Below are 6,593 nucleotides of genomic sequence, written 5' to 3'. Positions count from 1 at the left end.
TATTTTAATATTAACCTTTGTTATTTGAAAGTATCACCAAGTTGTGAATAGGGGCTTAAAGTAAGTTTGGTAATAGAAATTCTCTATACAAATGGAGATAAGGAGAGAGACGTGTATAAATTTAGATACAGACATAGACACAGGCAGTGGTACCTTATATCTTGAAGGGGTAGAATCAAGATTCAATTTCTGCGAGACTGAGAAGAGTCACATTGGAAAAATTAAAATGCTTAATGCGAATTTATTTGAATTTACTTTTATTGTGAGGGAGTGATGCAAATTCTCGACATTCTCTCATGTCTCCCCTATAAAATCTTTAGTAGCATCTCTTTTGCTCCTAAGTATGAATTTCCAAATGGTCTCAGTTTTGGTAGAAGCCCAAGGCCTGTAAAAATAAGTGCTAGACCATTTGTTCAGGACATGCTCAAAGATTGTGAAACTGACTACTGCTATCATTAGTCCCTCTTGCATATCCAGGCTTTATACAACAATGCCAAGGAAGAACTAATTAAGAAGGAATATATAACAAGGAATTTCTTTAAAGAGAGTTTTTAGTGTACTGTATACTTTCTTCCACCTTACCCCAAACAAACCAAGGGAGGGACTTAGAGAATCCATCAGAAAATTTTGCTCAGGTCTGCTGGAGCCCAGAGGGCCCTGGACTGGTGGCCAGCCCACATCTGTGCACATCTGAAGGTGAGCAGCTGGCAGGAGCTGTGTCAGGAAGCACCCGTGCACTCAAATCTTACCCAGAAGAGATGTGTGTTTTCCATGGTTTCACCGTGGACCAGACTAGATCATCTTGAACGTGACCCAACCCAGAGGATGCCTGGGAGGATGAAGAGACCTCCGCAGAGGGAGTGTGTGAGAAAGGCCCGGGAGCAGTGGGGGAGTGATAAGTAGTTGACTAGAGGAGGCACCATTGCAGGAGGAAAGGGCAGATGGATGCTCATGTGGACGAGATGTTGGAGAAGCCACAAAGCGCTGCTAAAGAGAAAGAGGCAGTATGTGGACATGGCTCTTGCCCACGGGGCACCAGACCCATTGTGACTGTCCCCTCACAGAAGACTTTGCCCTTTGTTGTTAACACTCCCATCCTGCCCTCTTCCTAGAGGTCCAAAATAGCAGCTACTGAGTTGGGAAGGGAGTGAAGCAAAAAGAGAGCGGAAAGAGACAGCATCCCCTCTTTCCTTGCCGCAGGCTTCAGGAGTCAGCCCGGTGCTCAGAGAGGGGCGAGGAAGAGTCTGTCATATGAGAAAGTCAAGTTTTAGAATGGATCAGATTTGTTCTTTTACCTGCCTCCCTGCCTGGCTACCTTCCTTCGTTCTTCCTTCCTCTCTCTCTCTCTTTCTCTCTATTTCTCTCCCTGTCTCTCTCTCTTTCTCTTTTTCTTTCTTTCCCATCTGAAGAGAGAAGACTCTTCATTACTATCTGAAAGTGATTGGAAATCTTATGAGATTTTCTTGAGATTTTACCTAGTGGTGGAAAATAAGAAGACTTAACAAAGTAAGTTAAGAGGTAAGTTATTGGCTAGTGATAAAGTTACTTTCTATTTGTACCCTACCAATTATTCTAAGAGACAAAACTTTACCAAACCAATTATACTTGATAATGCCTTGTGGAAAGGATGCTTCCTGTGGGAATGAGAAGAGAAGATGAGCACTAGTCAAGTTGGGTGTGAGAACAACACCTGCAGCAGAGATGGCCACCAACCAGGTACAAAGAACGTGAGGATGACAATGAGACTCCCGTTCAGGATAAGAACAAACTCTAGTTGAAGCTAATAAATGTTTGTTTTTCAAACATTTATGGTCTAATATGGGATATATTACATGGAGAAATATCAAACATACGTGGAAGATAGAGTAAAAATTACATACCATGATTTAGATGTGCAATGAATTTAACTTACATTTTTATCTATAACCAATCACATCTTATTTTTGAGTTCTCACCCTTGCTGATGTCAAAAGAAAACATGTGCCAATTAAATATATAAATTTTTAAAAATTATGCCAATTTTATATACCTCAGACTTGACTGATTTTAAATAGTCCCTTCTTTGCTAATTCAGCCCTTTTGCAGACATATTCAGTGCATCCAAAGTTTAAACTCCCCAAGGGGTTATCTCATCCCCTTTCTCAAAGGAGCCCTCTTTGTTTTCCTTCTCGGATGGTAGGTGGAAGTAGAGGAGGAAGGCATGGGGTGGGAGGAGGAGCACAGAACACACTTTCTCCCGTGGAGGTGACAGAGCCAGGCCTGTGGGCAATGAGTTTCCCCTCTGGTCTCCTTGGTGCTTGGGTGGCCTGGTCTCACCTCTGGACACCCTGGACTGGTGTCTGATGAGGAGCAGCTAACTCTGTCCAGCCTTTCAGGAGTATTTTGCTGGCACCTCCTGCTCATTTCTGTGATACTCACCATTTGCTTTAAACTCTTATTTCTGAGACTTATTACAGTAATAAATACAGTCTGGTGTTGGCATAAGGATGTACAAGCAGATCAATGGAACACAATAGAGAGTTCAGAAATAAACCCATATATAGTCAGTTGACTTTTTTATTTTTTAACTAAGGTGCCAAGCCAATGCAATTAGAGAAAGAAAGACTTTTTAACAAATAGTATCAGGTAAACATGAACCTTGGTTTCTTTCTCCTTTACTACAAGGGGAAGAATAATTGAGAGGGATCACAGACCTAAGCACAAAACACACTAGCATAAAGCTTCTAGAAGACATCGGGAAATGTCTTGGCGACCTAAAGGTAAGCAGAGATTTCTTAGACAGGAAACAAAAAGTTCTAATCATTTAAAACAATCAAATTCATTCACTGCATTATTGTTTGAAATAGGTTACAATTAGAAACAACCTTTATGTCCATCAACAGAGGGAAGGTTAAATAAATTACATTACAGTCATGCAATGGAATAGTGCCATAAAAATAATGAAGATTTTTTATTGTGCTGATGAGAATGATCTCTAAGAGCTCTTGTTTAGTGAAGATAGCAAGATATAGGAAAATGTGTATAGTGTGTTACTATTTCTACAAGAAAAAAAAAGAAAAAAACATATGTATACTTAGCTGTTTATGAATAAAAGTTCTCTGAAATACTACCTAAGCAATTGATAAGATAAATTGTTTCCAGAGGATGGGAATTAAATATCTGAAGATGAGAGTGCATGGCTTTTCACACATTTTCAATTTTGAACTATGTAAATATATAACCTATTATCAAATAAACAAAATAAAAATTGTTTAAAATATTTCACAATTGGAGAAAAATTCACCCACATACACACACACACATTATTAAAGTAACTTTAAATCCTCCATAGCTGATAAGATGGTGTAAGTTTGTTTCCAAAAGCTTGGCTCTGCCTCTAATAATAAATTCAAGGATCCATTAGAGTAGATTGCCCTCTGCTGATATAGACAAGACTTGTTTTGTCCCTGAAAGAGGAAGCTAAGCTGCTGACCCACCCAGGTGAGACTTCTGCTGGGTATTACTTTGTCCCTCTTCCTAGGTCATCCATACAGGGTCATCCTGGTTGTGCACTGCACAACTCCAGGGAAGCAGTCCCACAGAGCACAATGTGAATGGCACCCCATCCCAACATCCTTAGGACATATACAGGGCACACACTGCACAGCAGTGTATGGTGTCCCTAAGGCTACCCCTGTTGTAAATGAGGAGAAAGAAGAACAGTGAGTCAGGCCTAGTCCCTATCTGAGTCTTCCGTGTGCATTTCCTGCTGCTTGAGTTCAAATCCTTTGCAAGACCTGGAGTCCCACTTTCCTAACTAGAGATGATTGCTTTGAAGTATTATAGTCTCCTTGTCATCAGCCTGCTTCCCCAGGCCTGTCAAATCATACAATTTGCTCTATAAATATAGATTTTGGGGAATGTTTCTTTGGGGGAGTAGTTTGAATGAGTCATGGCCAATGACTTAAGAAAGTGGACATAGTTTCACGAATTCATTCAGCATTAATTTGGCACCCACGAGGTGCCCTGAATTCTGCCAAGATGCGGCAATACTTTGGAGAGTGTGATAAGTTCCCACTCTAATGGGACAGGAACATAAATAGAGTAGACACATCAGACAGAAGGTAGAAATTTATCTCAATCTCTGCTTAGGTACACCAAGGCTGAAGAGCTAATGGCACATCCTCACAGAAGCCGATTTCGTAATGAGTTTGAGGAGTCTCTTGGCTAAGAATTAACCTGTGCCCACTGCTGGGCTTCAGTTAACTGGTATTTTCAGTGGAGTGACTCAACAGAAGTCTATTTACACACTTTATTCCTCTTTAGAACCTAAATATATTCTGTCCCTTCTGCTGGATCATCCTCCTTCCTTTCACCTTCACAGGACTGATTACTCCATGTGAAAAAGAAAGACAAAGAAATCAATAGGGATATTGAAAATGTGAACAGCACTAGCAACTTGACCTAATAGATATTTATATAACACTACACTCAGCAAATGTAGATGTATTTTTCAAGTACATTCAGAATATATTTAAGTAACACTCACTTTGTGGCCCATAAAATAAGTATTAAAGAATTTTAATCCAATTTCCTACAATGGAAATTCTCTGAACACAAAGGAATTAAATTAGAAATCAAGAGTAAAAAGAGGAGGGAGGCAAGATGTCTGACTGGAGACATCGCTTACCGGACCGACCAGGAGCGAAGGAAGGGTTTCAGATAAAGAGGGGGAGAAAGGACACAGGTCAGGTGGAGGCCAAAGGAAGAAGTGCCAGAGCCAGCCAGGCACCTCATGGAGGAAAACTGCGAAGCAGAGAAGGAAGAGGAAAAAGGAAAAAAAAAAAGATACTGGTGAGGATCAAACCCAGAGAGGCTCAGAGCCCAGCGAAGGGGTAAAGGAGGATCCCTCTCTCCTTCCCACACTCCTTCGGTGTTCAGCAAGCTACCAAGTTACTTGGAAGCTTTTCCACCCCCACGAGCCCAAGCACTGCGGCAAACACAGAATTGTGGGAGAACTTGTGTGATCCCAGAGCGTGGACACTCCATGCAGGGTCCCCCTCCAAGGAGAGTGACCTAAGAGGCCAGAGAGCGGCTTTGTTCCATTCAGACTCTTATCTTTCCCTGTCCCTTCCCCACCCACTATAACTGGGAGAGCAGTTTGAGCAGAGAATTCGGTGAGCGACCGCCTCTCCCCAGCCGGAGCGTCCTCCAGTCTGAGGTTTCCACGGAGAGTAAGGCCCACACCTTTCCCTTTGAGGACCTGCAGTGACTTGAGGTATCCAATCTGGGAGCTCCCTGCCTGTCACCATTTCCTGGAGACACATATCAACAGGTGAGACACACAGCCAGATCCTATGCCCCCAGGGTCTGATCAGGTTGCTAGGGGACAAAGAGGGGAGATTTGGGAGCTGGACTCAGGAGGTGAGGGAGCACATGTGGATGGAACTGATAGGAGAATACTGGTCCAAGACGCAGTGATCTGGGGGTGCATTTGTCTGCCCCAAAGGAAAGCCACACCGTTGGACTAGGGTGGGTCTTCCAGCAGGGACGATCCCAGCCTGTGGTGCCATAGCAACCAAGTACAGCGTGTTCAGATGCCCATTTGCAAGCAGATATTGGAGGGAAAGGGTAGCACAAGAGGGGTGGAGCGCACTTCCAACAGCCAGTTGGGGAATTCCAGCCCCTTCCTCACGAGCAGCTTTCCCAGCTTGGAGAACCTGCCTTGACCCTCCTCCCAGCAGCCTTCCCTAGCACCTGGGAAAAGGACCATGAAGCACTGCCAAGGCTCAAAGCCGCACTGTTGGACTGGGGAGGGTCCCCTGGCAGGGAAGATCCCAGCCCACAGTACCACAGCAACCAAGTGTGGCCCATTCAGGCACCCACTTGTAACCAGACACAGGAGGGCAAGGGTAATGCAGCAGGGGTGGACCTCACTCCCAATGGCCAGGAATTGCAGCCCCTTTCTCACAAGCAGCCTTCCCAGTTTAGAGAGGCTGCCTTGAACCTCCTCCCAGCAGCTTTCACTAGCAGCTTTGAAAATCCCCCCAGGGTCACCTAACCTAACCATACCCAGCCTCCCTCCTCCATCCACCTCTGCCGTGGCGGAGAACAAGCAACCCCTTGGAAGACACAGGCCCTGCCTAAAGCCTGGAGAATTCAAAGTTCTCCTCCTAAGGGACTAGAGCTTATTACAGACACAAAAGGACATCTCTGCAGTTGACTTTTTCCTGCAAGCATAAATCACTGAGAGGGAGAACAAATATATAGCTCATTATAGCGTCTACCAACTCAATCAAACAGGGCATGGTTGATTCTTACTCACAAGCATAACCCACCATCTCAGAGACTAAGCTGGGGTCCCAATACAATTCACACTGCTGGGGAGAGGTAAAGAGAGCAGGGTAGAAGCAACCCAAGGGACACTGTTTTTTAAGAGAGAAACAAAAGTTACAAGCAGCACGATCTGTGAGGGGTCTCCCTCTTGCACTACAGACCTCTGGGCTGATTGGAGAGCTGCTCAGTCTGTGCAGAGATATGCTACCAGAGAGCAGGTGCAGCAGAGATCTGGTGCCTGCCAATCCCAGATTACTGCAACTGATACCATCCTGATC

Source organism: Propithecus coquereli, unplaced genomic scaffold (genome assembly GCF_000956105.1).
Source record: "Propithecus coquereli isolate 6110/MARCELLA unplaced genomic scaffold, Pcoq_1.0 Scaffold59, whole genome shotgun sequence".
NCBI lineage: Eukaryota > Metazoa > Chordata > Mammalia > Primates > Indriidae > Propithecus > Propithecus coquereli.
Note: the sequence above shows the minus strand (reverse complement) of the source record.